General features: G+C 45.1%; 1 protein-coding gene across 2 annotated transcripts in view; it reads right to left on the bottom strand.

Moving 5' to 3' along the window:
- RD3 (RD3 regulator of GUCY2D) overlaps window positions 1-13,714 on the bottom strand; it is a 31,231-nt gene extending 17,517 nt beyond the window's left edge. The window contains exon 1 of one of the 2 annotated variants that reach the window (XM_045011975.1): window positions 13,506-13,714. The gene's annotated coding sequence lies outside the window, so the exon portion shown is untranslated. Of the gene's footprint in view, window positions 1-12,920; window positions 12,940-13,505 lie in introns of those variants that run through there. The other variant, XM_045011978.1, reaches the window with a different exon arrangement.
- Window positions 13,715-13,971: the final 257 nt, after the last annotated feature.

Below are 13,971 nucleotides of genomic sequence, written 5' to 3'. Positions count from 1 at the left end.
TTGTTTCAAAAGTGGACCTAGCCTCAGTGAGCCACACACCTTTGTCACTTTAAGACTGCATTACTGCATGGTGCTGTATTCAGAACTACATTTGAAGATCACTTGGAAACTTCAGCTAGAGTGGAACAAAGTTGTCTGCTTGCTTACTGGTGTGCCAGGTATGGAGCGCATTGCACTGTTACTCCATAGACATCACTGGCATCCAATTTAGTATTCAGGTGCAATTCCTGGTGTTGATTTTAATCTAAAAAGCCCTTCATGGTTTGGATCCTGGTTATCTTTGAGGCCACTTCTCTCTTCATGCCTCAACCTGGAGGTTGAGACTAGGTGGGAAGCTCGAGCTGACAAATCTAGATTAGTATATTTAGCATCAGAGTATTCTCTGTGAGGAGGCCCTCAATTCTGGAACTTGTTTCCTGTGCTGGTCCAGAAATTCACGAGTCAACCAACTTTCAGGGCATGATGTAGATCTATCTATTTATTTACCCAGGCTTTTGCCTGATGAGATAAGCTGGGAAGGTTGGAGTTCTGTGTTGGCAGTGGGAGATTTCCAGTTTGACGCTATGTCATTTTAAGATGTAATTGTGTGTGATTTCATATTTTCGCCGTGACCCTAAAAGTGCAAGTAATAAAATGAAAAATAAAAATAAATACAAATACAGTAGGGAACAAGATCTCTAAGATAACATTTGTGGAGTCCCTAGAACTGCAATCTGTAATGTATGCAAAATCAGATCCTAATAGAGGAGGACTGGGAAAATGTGTTGAAAATAGCTAGCTTGGGAGGAATCTTTTTTGGTAAGATTGCCCCATTCTGCAAGGGTTTTGCTCAAAGATCAGTCAACAAATCAATAAAGTCACATTTCCAAAAGTGGAGTCTGGAAGTAATGAAAGTGTGCTATGCATCAGCACATCGGTATCAGAGTGGGGCACAAACCTGGAAATGGTTCTTACAATTACCTCTCAGTTTCCTACAGCATCTACAAATCTAGGTGATATGATTGTCCATCAACATGCATGTCGCTAAAAGAATCCACACCATTAAAGAAAGGTGCCCCAAGAAGTCTATATTCTGTTTTTGGGGTTCCAAGTTTGAAAATATTGCAGTCTAATTTTTAGACTCTTCCAGAATCAGAAAATGTGCCACACTGGATCAAACCACTGGTCCAGTATCCTGCATCTAACAGCAACCAATACCCGATCCTACAGAAGAAGGTAAAAAATAAAGCAAAGATTGCAAGTTCTGTGGGGCAAGGACCATATGTGTGTGTAAGGCAACACATACACTTCTGGTGCTCTATAAATAATGACGCCCTAACTAGTTGTGCACATAAGGGAACCCTGTGGTGATTAGTTTATGCCCCGAAGCTTTCATTACCCTTACATTAGCAGGCAGAGCAACAACTATTGGAAACGATCCTGCTCCTACTGAACTCCCATACAGTACAGTGGGAGCAGGAGCCAGTTCCCTTCCTATTAATGAAAATGGTAATATCACCAGGATGACTCCAGTTCTTTCAAGCCAGCCTCTCTCACTTTCACATTACCACAGATGGCAATGTCTGCCTGTTGCAGGTCTAGCCCACCTGTATAGGTGACTAAGCTCACATGGGAATGGTGTGCTTGATGGTTCTGAGTCCATAACTCCAGCACCCTAAAATGCATCTATGCTCTATTACATACTTAGATGGTATTTTTGTATTTGTGAGTTTAGCATGTGTTCACCACTACGTTATTAAAGGTTAAGATACCTTGACATGATCCAGTAAGAGGCACTGAGGCAAGCTCACTGCTAGCAAAAGGGGATGGTAGAATGAACTAAGATATTGTAAAGATTTAAATGTCTCGGCACTCTCACTCACATGACTGGGTAATTTATATTAGAGAGAAACTATTCTGCAGTTATTTAGAAAAGATGCAAATACCTACAACACTCAGCCAGCACCTTCCTTCATCTGATACAGGTTGAGCTGGGTCTCTCATATAATGTGTGGGTATTTTACCAATATTTTTAGCAGCCAACAGGCTAATTAGTGCCATATTCCTGTCAACTAGCCTGTTCTTATTACTGTCTGAGTCTGGTCTGAGTCTGACCTCACACTGGTATATATGCACCAGTGTACACACACAGGAGAGCTAGGCCCTGTAAGGGTAATTTGTGAAGCTGAACAGATTTTAACCTCTCATCAGGTTCCAGCTATTGCCATTGCTGGCTGTTTTATTAGAGGCAGCAGGGCCCCTCATGGATAGAGCAGGAAACTGGGAGTCAGGAAATCTGGGTTTTAATTCCCACTCTCACTATGGGTAAGATCTTGCAATGTGCTGAGCTCTTCTTATGACCTTCAGCTTTTTGATCTCTTTCAGTGGCTCTTTATCAAAGAGACTAGTGCTGTGAGGGAGTACAGCTTTGAAAAGCGTTGCTGTAGCAGGGCATCAGAACGATGCTGCAAGATGATAATCACTTCTGAAAAGAGTACAGGCACACTGGCATCAATGGGAGTTTTGCCTGAGCAAGAACTGCAGGTTGATTTGTCCAGTCCCCACAACGTACCTAAATGACCTGGGAATACAAGTCCCACAGGCTTTCAACAGGGCTTGTAGTCCTCAGTGTCCTAGGTGCTTTTGAAAAATCACACGCCCCAACAAGAAGGGTGTAGGGCAAGCAGAGTAGATTGCCTGCAATTCACACTGCCTGTTTTCTAGCAGAAGGAAAATCCAGTCCAAGCATCTCATGCAAAGCTACAGCCAGTGCTAGTTGTCCCTAGGTGGTTCTTGTTTGCATGAAGCTGTTTTTCTCTCCTCCTCCTTTCTACTGCTGGAAACTGGCCACACACACTCAGTGAAACTGACAAGCCACCCCTACTCAACCTGCCATTGGTCTTTTCAGCCCAGGGAAGGGACCAGGGGCTCCACTAATTGCAACTGCTGTTTTCAATTTAAAGTCCACACTGGGGCTAATCATTAAGTAACATGAAATGTCTTTTCTATCAGGAAGGACACAAAGGACTGGGGCTTACAGTCAGGTTGCAGGATGCTGATGACCAAGAGGGCTCAGCCTGGCTCCCTTCTGGGGAAAAGGGCTAACACAGCCATCTGTGTTAAATAAAAACAGTGCTTCATTTGGCTACAAATCCTTCTGCTGGACAAAAAGTCAGTTTTGCTGCTGCTCAGAGTAGTCCATTCATGTTTCAGAGAGCTGGCTTTGACCATGCTCAGTTTATAAACTGGTCAAATACTAATACATTAAAATATTAAACTGTTCATAAAAATCTCCACTCCAGAAGTAGTGTAGAGTTTCAGGAATTTTGCCTACTCAACTCTATATTTCCTTTTGGAAATAACACCTTCTCCTCAGAGTTGACCATGTTTGACATCAGACAGTATATTTTACATATTTGCTTTTTCAATGTACTCTATAACTATACCTGTATCTGGATGTACATGTACCTGGATTATACAGTACTTCTATACTTGTACCTGTAGCTGGATGTTAATATTGGCCTAATGGGTGTTTCCTTGATTGTCAGTGATCATGTTCATAGGAAATGACATTGAGTAACCTTAGCTGTAAACAGCTAAACTAACAGCCCTTTCTGTGTAGGCATTTCCTTCCAGAAATGGGCCACTCCATCCTCTGTATCTTCACCAGCTCCCTGTGGCTGCCTCCATTCCTCTTCCAACTCTTCCTCCCTTGACTCCCTCAATGTTCCCCCTTGTGCTCTTTGTCTCTGGCTCCCTGTTCCACCCTTAAACATTTATAAATATAAAGATGTAGAAGTAGAAGGGCCAGGGAGGAGGAAATCAATGGGGGAGCTAGTGCAGACAATGAACTGAGGAGCCAGGAAAGTACCAAGCCCATATGTGTTGTGGCTAGGGTGACCAGGTGTCCAGTTTTCAACTGGAACACCCGGTCAGAAAGAGATCCTGGCGGCTCCGGTCAGCACCACTGACCGGGCCGTTGACTGTTCAGTTGGCAGTGGCATGCAGCAGGGCTGACAAGCTCCCTGCTAGCTGCCACGCCGCACGGCTCCCGGGAAACAGCCAGCATGTCCTCCCTCTGGCTCCTAAACCAGGGATCTCAAATTCAAATCACCACAAGGGCCACATGAGGACTAGTGCATTGGCCTGAGGGCCGCATCACTGAAACTTTTCCATAAAAAGAAACAAAAGTATAGTCAAAAATGAAAAAAAATCAAGAGTAATATAGTATGCTATTAAAAGTCCATGTATTAACTTTTTAAAAATTGTAATGCGAAAAGTCAGTGCTAATTTTGACAGTCATTTCATTTTTGGCCACTTAGTTGGCAGCATTTTGCATCAACCAGAGCATCAATATTAGGTTTGATATCCTGAGACGACACCCATCTCAGTGTTGCTTGCAAATTATACCACATTCCATACAAAAAACTACACTAAGAGAATGTTAAGACTGCACAGTTAAGCACACGTGCCAAAATCAGGGTTGCACACACAACTTTTTCTCTACTCTTTTGAGACTATGTTATCATGTAATCTTTAATTACAGGGTCACGTACTGTTTCTCATACAATATATACCTTTTTTCTACCCCCTTAAATTGTATAGCATCTTACAGTGATTTTTCTACTGACTTTTATTGCATTGTCACAGTAGCCCAATATATGCTTACTAGCAAAGGACTTGCCACTTAGCCACTCAAGCTTATGGTAAGTATGAGTGAGGGTGGGCAAATGTGTGTTGTGATGGGAAGCTGTGTTGATTTGTGCCTGGGTTGTGTTGTGCTGGGAGATTTTGGTTGATTTGTGTTGGCGGCAAATAAGGGGTGTGTGCTGGGGTGAGGGGCTCTCTGTATTTGGACTTGTTGGTTGTGTTGTTGTGTAGGTAGTTGTGCTGATATGTGAGGTGGCAGCTAGGCACAAGGGTGTGGCAGTCGGGCCAAGTAATCCACCATCTGTGAAGTCTCCCTCATACAACCAATGAAACTGTAGCACGCAAATTAGCTATTGAGTATGGATGGTGATTGGTTGAGTTATCTCTGATATCACAATGGTATAGTATTCTTGGCACAGCATAGATACACACCTTTCTCTAGTCATACACCAATTGTCAAGTCAAAATAGCTGAGAACTTCAAAGTTGGTTGGTAACAGACTGCAAAACCCCCATTCCACCCCTTCCATGAGGCCCCACCCCTGCTCCACCCCTTCCATGCCCCCATTCCAATGCCTTCCCCAAATCCCCACCCCAGCCCCGCCTCCTCCCCTGAGCGCTCCACATTCCCGCTCCCCCCCCAACCCGGAAAGTCCTAAGCGCCGCCAAACAGCTGTTTGGTGGCGGGAAGCGCTGGGAGGTAGGCAGAGGAGCAGGGACACGGTGCGCTGGGGGACGCAGGGGGTGAGGGGAGCTTGGCTGCTGGTGGGTGCAGGGCACCCACTAATTTTTCCCTGGGTGCTCCAGCCCCGGAGCATCCACGGAGTTGGCATCTATGGCAGGCTGCAGGACATAACTCTGGGGTGGGGCCAGGGATGAGGGGCATGTAGCTCACGGAGCCTGCACCCCCAGCCGGAGTCCTCACCCCTTCCAGCACCCCAGCCTCGAGCCATCCTGATGAAAATGAGGTCTGCTCTCTACCCCTCCCCCAGTCCCCCTGCTGAGCTGTGGTATACATTTCTTTGCCTTGCTGGCTGGCTATTCTGACTGAAGGCTGCTCATATAGTCAGATCCTGATCCCCTTCAGGCTCTGCTCAACTACTGGGAGTCCCAGTTTGACAGACTTGCTAAGTTTTGTTAGAAGAAGTCTGCTCTGTTGTGAATCACAGGAGAATCATCAGATGGAGAATGTGCTTCCCTGGCAGAAAGAAGAGTTCAGCAATCAAAGTCTCTCCCTTTCTCTCCGATGCCATGTCCCTGCCTCCATCACCAACAAAAGAGGGCATGGATCAGTGTTCATGTCACACTCCCCGTCAGTACCTGGCCCAGGCCAGGAAAGCTAATCATCCAACCAGCAGACCAAATTCGGTGATAAAACCTGATCACATGCCACCCGAGGCACACTGCACATACACTAAGAAAAGACACCAACAAACAAAACAGAGGGAGGAGACAGAAAGTGAGACTGGCAGTCAAATTGGGTTGAAAAGCAGGGCTTGGATCTTGGAGGGGCACATTGTCAAACTTACTATACAGTCCTATCAGTACAGGAATGCCACTGGCAAAATGTATTGGTTTGCCAGAGCCTTCGGGGGTACTTGTAGGAGCAGGAGGAAGAAATCTACCGCTAAGGGCTTGGATGATTGTCTATGAAGTTAATTCAAAGCCCATTGAAATCAATGCAAAGACTCCCATTGACTTCACTTGGCAATAGATCTGGTCCTAGATGATCAACCTGTTAGCCAGGCAAAGAAATTCAGCCCCTGGCCATGATGCTCCCTGCTGCCCAGCTTGCCTGTCTAGCTCACCAGCTGAGGATGCTAGGAGTGATGAGGGACTGCCTGAGGAATGGAGCTGGGCAGTGAGGGAGTAGACAACTGAATGGTGGCAGTGCATGGCAGATACTGACACACCTCTGAGCTTTCTGTACTGCATGTGAAAAGGTTAGGAAAAATAGTGGGCATACATTTTAAAAATGTGACAAACCCAGCATCAGAGATGTGATGATAATCTGTGAGCAAATGTGCGGAGGGAGTTTGGAGGGACTGTGGGTCACAGGGAGGCAAAAAAGTGAAACTAGGTAAGGGAAAGTTAATAACTACCTTATCCAAAAACCCACCATCAATCAATCTGTCCTCTGAACAACTGTGTTAAATCTGGAGACTAAACTCAATCACTGACATCTCAAATGGGAGTTTTAATCCTGCTTTAAGTGAAAAGCTCAGCACAGCCCTAATTATGAAGTTGCTACTGATGTCTCTGTAATAGTAATTATATAACATGCCATATAACTGTAATAAAAATATCTGCTTTCTTCCTGCCACAGTTTTCAGTAGAATGAACTACAACAGTTCTCCATCTTTTCTATAGGAGGACCGCTTTTTCCATACCAGGGCCTGTAGTACCAACACCCCTTCCCATCTAGCCATGATCCTCTCACCTTTATACTTAGCAATAGGGGAAGGACAGAGTGGATTATGACCTCCTGATACCTATTTGCAACATCCTGGAGATCATGACCCTAGTTTGAGAACCCAATCTATGTAATAAACCATAAAAATAGAAGGAAAGTCTTGTACTTAAGAGGCAAGTTTGGAAGTCAGGGAATCTGGGTTATACTCCTGGCTGTGCCACAGACTTCCTATGTGATTTTGGACTAGTTGCTTAACCTCTCTGTTTCCTAATCGATAAAATGGGCATAACCAAACGTATCTATCCCACAGGGATGCTGTGAGACTTAATTCATTAGTGCTGTAAAGCACATTGACCTCACATACAAAGCAGGACAAATATAACAAGTTACGCAACATCTTTCTTGTTCCCAACAAGTGGAATTAAAAGACATAATTCTTGCGCACATTTCAATTATTTTGTTTTGTACCACAGTGGACAAAATATTCTTTGTTTTGCTTTACAAGCTGGACTATCCAAGTGTTATGGAGGACACAAGATATGGGATACAAAGGGAACTGTCACTGTAATTAACAGATGTCAGAGGACATGACCCTGTTTCAAATACCAAGGAGGTTTGGATAAACTGAGGTGCCTGTAAGCGTAACACTGTAAGGCCATGTCTACACTAAGGACACTACAGCCACACAGTTGTAGTGCTGCGGCTGTGCTGCTGTAGGTGCATATTGTAGATACTTCCTAAATTGGTGGAAAGGGGTTTTCCATCACTGTAGTTAATCCACCTCCCAGAGTGGCGGTAGCTAGGTTGATGAAAAAATTCTTCCGTTGACCTAGCCATATCTATACTAGGGGATAGGTCAGGTTAACTATGGCACTCAAGGGTGTGGATTTTTCACATATGATGTAGGTAGGTCAATTTTAAGTGTAGACCAGGTGATCAGGTCTAAGTGAAACGTATTTATTGTCAGTCTTCCTGGCTGTAGGCTTTGCAGGGCTGTAAATAGTCTGACATGATTTCTATGGATGAGCTAATTAGAAGGTGACAGTTTGGAATGCTAGCAGTAGACTTCCAGGTAAGGCCCCATTCTCCCATCCCTTTCTTACATGAGTAGCGCTTACTGATTCAAGTAGTCAGTAACATCAATGGGACAAGTTAATGTCAGGACTGGGCCCTGTCATTGTATCAGGTTGCTTTTGCTAGAGATGTGACATGACTGACAGTAACTTTCAGAGGCATGTGATGAGTACATTTTTTAGCTCCAAGTACAGCATATCTTTTTTGTATTTTATATTATGGAGTAGATGTACATACATTGAGCAGAGGATCTGGCCCAGTGTATATTGTACTGCTTAAAGGGTAATTTAAGGGAGAACAAGAAAATGTTACACAAGGTGCTGTGAGATAAAAGGCTATTCACAAACCAGGAGATATAAAGACATCATATTTCTTCCAAGAGTTAAGATGCATACTGCAACTGTGTTGCATTTTCTACATTTAATGGCACCCACAAGATTGTGTAAGGAATCTTTTTATAAAATTAAAAGCACATGACCTTCCCTATGTTTGTATAGTTTCTGATATATTTTGATTCCTAGAGATTTGTTATAGGAGAAAAACTTTTTTCAATGTGTTTTCAACATACACTTTAATTACAAGAGAGTAAAGGAACATGACATGGACTGTGACATGAACACTGCAATGATCATGATCCGAAGTTACAGAGAAAGCATGTGTTTTGGCTGATCATGGGAAAATATAACAAGGAACATGTGCTACCAAGCAGAAAAAAATATATCTACTCCAGATCTACAGCTGATGTAAGAGCCATAGCTCCATTGACTTTAATGGAACTACACTCGTGTAAATCCACATAACTCCACTGAAGTCAAGAGCTATGTTGATTTACAACAGCTGACCTTTATATGTCAAATAAAGAAAGCCAACAGAGTAGATCCCTAACTATGGCCTGGAATCTCCACAGAAGCTAATCTTTATGTTATCTGCAGAAGCAAAAGGGTTTTTGTTTTGTTTTTTACAATTTACTTCAAATGCATAATAGCATTTCACAGTCTGCCTACCTACCAGAGCAAATCAGGTTCATCTGCCGAGACCCAGAACTATTTTCATGCCAATTTCCCACACAGACTTCAAGCACTAAACATTTTCTAATGCAACCCACAATAAACAAACAAACAAATAAATAATACAAATGATATCAGTGGAGTGGCTTAAATGTAGTAAGCCAGGAAGTTCAGAATTAAGACAAACACTCTTTCCTTAATTCAGCCTTGTGGGCCAATTGTTGTGTAATGCTGATGTTTGCTGCTTAAGGGCCACCATATTTTACCCCAGAAGTGGCTGCATGTCTGGGATGGAGCAGGTAATTGTTAGATTCATACATCTTAAGACCAGAAAAGATCATGTAGTCTGGCTTCCTGCATAATACAGACAATCAAATTGCACTCAGTTATGCCTGCTGCAATGGAGGGAATTATTCTTCCCTACCATGTAAATAAGAGTTAGAAAGGAATCCCGCTAGAACACATTGTGAGGGGTGGATCATAGAAATCCCCCTGGGAGCTGTCAACTGATGTGCCAAAAATATCTCTGCTCCTGTTTTCCCTGCCAGCTCAGGACTCCAGCACCCTGTCTTGCTGAGCCAGACACTCCCGTCTGCTCCAACACAGACCCAGGGTCTGAATTACCTGCCCCAAAGCTGCAGATTTACCTGAAAACAGCTCATAGAAGTGTGCTTGTCTTTAGCACTCAGATGCCCAACTCCCAATGGGGTCTAAACCCAAATAAATCTGTTTTACCCTGTATAAAGCTTATGCAGGGTAAACTCATCAATTGTTCGCCCTCTATAACACTGATAGAGAGATATGCACAGTTGTTTGCTCCCCCAGGTATTAATACATACTCTGAGTTAATTAATAAGTAAAAAATGATTTTATTAAATACAGAAAGTAGGATTTAAGTGGTTCCAAGTAGTAACAGACTGAACAAAGTAAGTCACCAAGCAAAATAAAATAAAATGTGCGAATCTATGTCTAATCAAACTGAATGCAGATAATCTCACCCTCAGAGATGCTTCAGTAAGTTTTTTCCTCAGACTGGACACCTTCCAGGCCTGGGCACAATTCTTTCCCCTGGTACAGCTCTTGTTCCAGCTTAGGTGGTAGCTAGGGGATTCTTCATGATGGCTCTCTGCCTCTTTGTTCTCTTCCATCCCTTTATATATCTTTTGCATAAGGTGGGAATCCTTTTGTCCCTCTCTGAGTTCTCACCCCCTCCTTCTCAATGGAAAGACACCAGGTCAAAGATGGATTCCAGTTCAGGTGTCATGATCACATGTCACTGTAAGACTTCATTGCCCACTTGCCAGCACACAGGTATACAGGAAGACTTACAGGTAAAACACAGCCATTTGAAGACATTGGTCCTAGTTAATGGGAGTCATCAAGATTCCAAACCACCATTAATGGCCCACACTTTGCATAATTACAATAGACTCTCAGAGTTGTATTTCATATTTCTAGTTTCAGATACAAGAGAGGTACATTTATACAAATAGGATGATTACACTCAGTAGATTATAAGCTTTGTAATGATACCTTACAAGAGACCTTTTGCATGAAGCATATCTTAGTTACATTATATTCACTCATTATTAATTTTTTATAAAACCATATAGACTGCACAACGTCACACACATACCGTGAGCAACATCTCTTTCCTCTCATTTTGTGGCTCATCTAATTTTAAAGGTATGTTCAAATAATGTTAAGGATCTGGTGTAAATCCACAATACAAAAGGATTTCAGAATTAAAACTAAATATATATCCCTGACTCACCCTTTGCTAATCCTTAGTTATTGTAACAGTATTCCTTAGCCACAAAAGGGTGAGTCAAGGATGTAACTTCAGCTCAGAAATTCCTTGCATTGTGGTTTATACCACAGGTTTATTTAAACATAACACATTGTGCTTTGACTTATCTTCATATTAAATGGACAGAGTTATTGCTCATGCACTGTGGCCTAGAATTACAAATTCTTATATCAATGGACCTGTTAAAGTTAACAGAGTTTCCTATATTATTCCTATATTCCCAGCATAGACCAGACTATGTGCTATGAATATGCAGATAGGATGGTGTGAACGCTATTAGTAATCCATCATCTGGAAAGTTTTGGAAGGATAGTTTATTCACAACAGATACCATAGTGGCATACGGTGGGAATGTATATTCACAGGAGCATGCGTATCTATGTATAACACAGCCACCATCATGAAACTAATAAAATTCCCACTGAAAATATTTACTGTGGGCTAAATCCTGAAGATCTTACTCATTCCCATGCAATCAAAACTCCTAGGTTACTACATGGGAATTTTGCCTGTGTACGTATTGCAGGATATTGGGCTCAGTCTCAAAGTTTGGTGTAGCACAGTAGCTGCTTAAAAATACATATTGATATGAAATTAGTGCTCATGACAACAGTGCCAGTTTTCCAGAACTGAAAACTGGACTCCTCTCTCCATAGAACAAGTACAGAAAAGACAAGAGCAGGCAAGCTTCCCTTACTCTGCAAAACCCATTTAGTCCTGGGCTTCTCTGCAGAAGAGGCTATCAGTGATGCCCATTATGACAGCAGTACCTGTCCACTGAGACTCCAAGCAGCCTTCCAGGAGGTAACTGCTCTTGGTCACATTACCAACCTGAGCTGAAACTAAATTGAGGTATTTAGCACTGAGAGCAGAATGTGTGCCTCCATTACACGGGAATAAATCCAGAACATAACTGATTTCAGTGGAATTATTCTGGATTTACCCAGGTGTAACTGAGAGCAGAATTTGTTCTGGAGTGTGTAAAAAATACCAGCTGCTTATCTTGATCTGAACAGTACTTGATCTGAACAATACTTAGTAACTAACATTGCTTTTCTCTTGTGTTCCTTTTCTTTATATGTACCCTGTTACCCCATGCTTAAACCATCATCTTAGTGACCACTATTTAAATTAAGTTCAATTATAACATCTGAGCTGGTAACTGATTTTCTTCCGAAAATACCAGAAGATCACAGGGCCTGATCCAATGCTAATTAAAATCAGTGGAATGACTCCCATTACTTTCAAGGGCTTTGGAACAGACCTACAGTTTTTATGGACTGAGAACTCTGTTTTTTAATTTTAAATTAGAGGGTGATGATGAAGCACATATAAGTCGTAGATATATAGACAGACATATACTTTCATTTAAAAAACAGCTGAGGGTTAGTTTAAAAAAAGCATAAAAGCACATGATATTTTATTACCATCATCTAACTCAGTGACATAACAACAAATATTTTAGGACCTAATTCTTCACATATCCACTCCAGTTTTACAGGTGTAGTCATTGCCATTAAGTCTGGTGGAGTTATGGCTGCGTAAAACTGGAGTAACTGGGAAAGGACTCAGCACCCTAGTTTTTAAATTGTGTTTTAAACAAGGACAGCATCCAGGGAAAAGACCAAAACAAGCACAGTGGTATGCCAAGATCTAATTGAAAGTGGATGCATGACCCTTTGTAATGACTTGTCACAACATTCAATGAATGGTCTGTGACAGAGGCTGCCCAGTGAATTCTAACTAATGTTCCTGGTAGAATTGCCTCCGTTAAACGTAACTTTGCTTGATTTCAAGACTGCAATAGTCTCGATTCACGTTTTTGTGCTTGTTTCTTCCCCTGGGAGGTGGCAAGTCAAATAGAAATGAACCTACTCCGGGCAATTTCCACGCCAAGTCAGGGATAAACACTGGCGGCCAATTTCGAAACTCCTAGAGGAGGCTGAGTGGGTTGTCGCGGACCCGGATAGAGCAAGAGAGGAACATACCTGCAGCCAGAGCAGCCCGCGTCCCCGCGCTCCGGGCAGAGGGAAAGCCCCGCCGCTATTTGCCGGGCTCCGTTCAGCGCCCGAACCGAGCGCGGAACACGCCGCAGCACCCAGCCCGGGCACCGAGAGAGCAGCCCGGCCCGCCCTCGGGCCAGCTCCCACCGCTCCCCTGCGCTGCGCTGCGCTGCGCTGCCTGCAGGGGACGGGCAGCGCTCCAGCCTCCCCTCACCTGCCTGCCCAGCCGCCGCCCCCTGAGTCCGGCCGCAGTCCCCGGGCTGCCACCGCGGAGGGGACCCCGCCCCGCCGGGACATGCGCCCGGGCTGGCACCCGCCGAGAAGTTGGGGAGCGATCGCCGGGAGCCAGGCAGGGCCGCTCCCCGGGGGACACGGCCGCCCGCGGCAGTGCCCTGGCTGCCCGCAGCAGCCGCTACCCCCCGGCAATGCGGGCCAGCTCCAGGCACCCAGCCAGAGCGGCCCGCCCCGGGGCGCTGGGCAGGGCAGGGCCGGGCCGGCCGGCGGCGCCCCCGCCCCACGTGGCTGCCGGCTGGACAGGACACACGGTCCCAGTCCCGGGACTCTGCTTACCCGGGCCGGGCCGGGCCGCTCGGCGGGAAGCCCGGTGCCACGGGCGGTGCGCGCGCCCGGCTGCAGACTCCGAAGTGACAAGCGGGGCAGGCGGGAGGCGCTGCCGGGTCGGCGCGGCGGGCGGGATCAGCCTCCGCTGAGCGCCCGGCCCCCCCGCGGCGGTTGCCATAGAGACCGAGCTAAGCCTAGGTGGCCCCCAGAAGGGCTGAGAGCTGGGCTGGGCCGGGAGGAGCCGCGGGGCGGGGCGGCCGAGCTCGCGGGAGCGCGGGGCCACCTGCTCCATTGGCTGTCAGGGTGGCGGCTGCGCTGCCCCACGTGGGTCCCGCCAGCTGATGAGCTGAACGCCCAGCTAAGTGCCACATGGCCCCGAGAGCGGGGCTCGCAAGGCTTCCCTGTGCTCCCGTCCTCACGGCGCAGCGCCCTCCCAGGGCTGGACGCGAAGTTCAGGGGTGCGGGTCCAGGGGCT

This window comes from Mauremys mutica, chromosome 3 (genome assembly GCF_020497125.1).
Source record: "Mauremys mutica isolate MM-2020 ecotype Southern chromosome 3, ASM2049712v1, whole genome shotgun sequence".
In the NCBI taxonomy this organism is placed as follows: domain Eukaryota; kingdom Metazoa; phylum Chordata; order Testudines; family Geoemydidae; genus Mauremys; species Mauremys mutica.
This window is presented reverse-complemented; position numbering and strand designations above follow the sequence as displayed.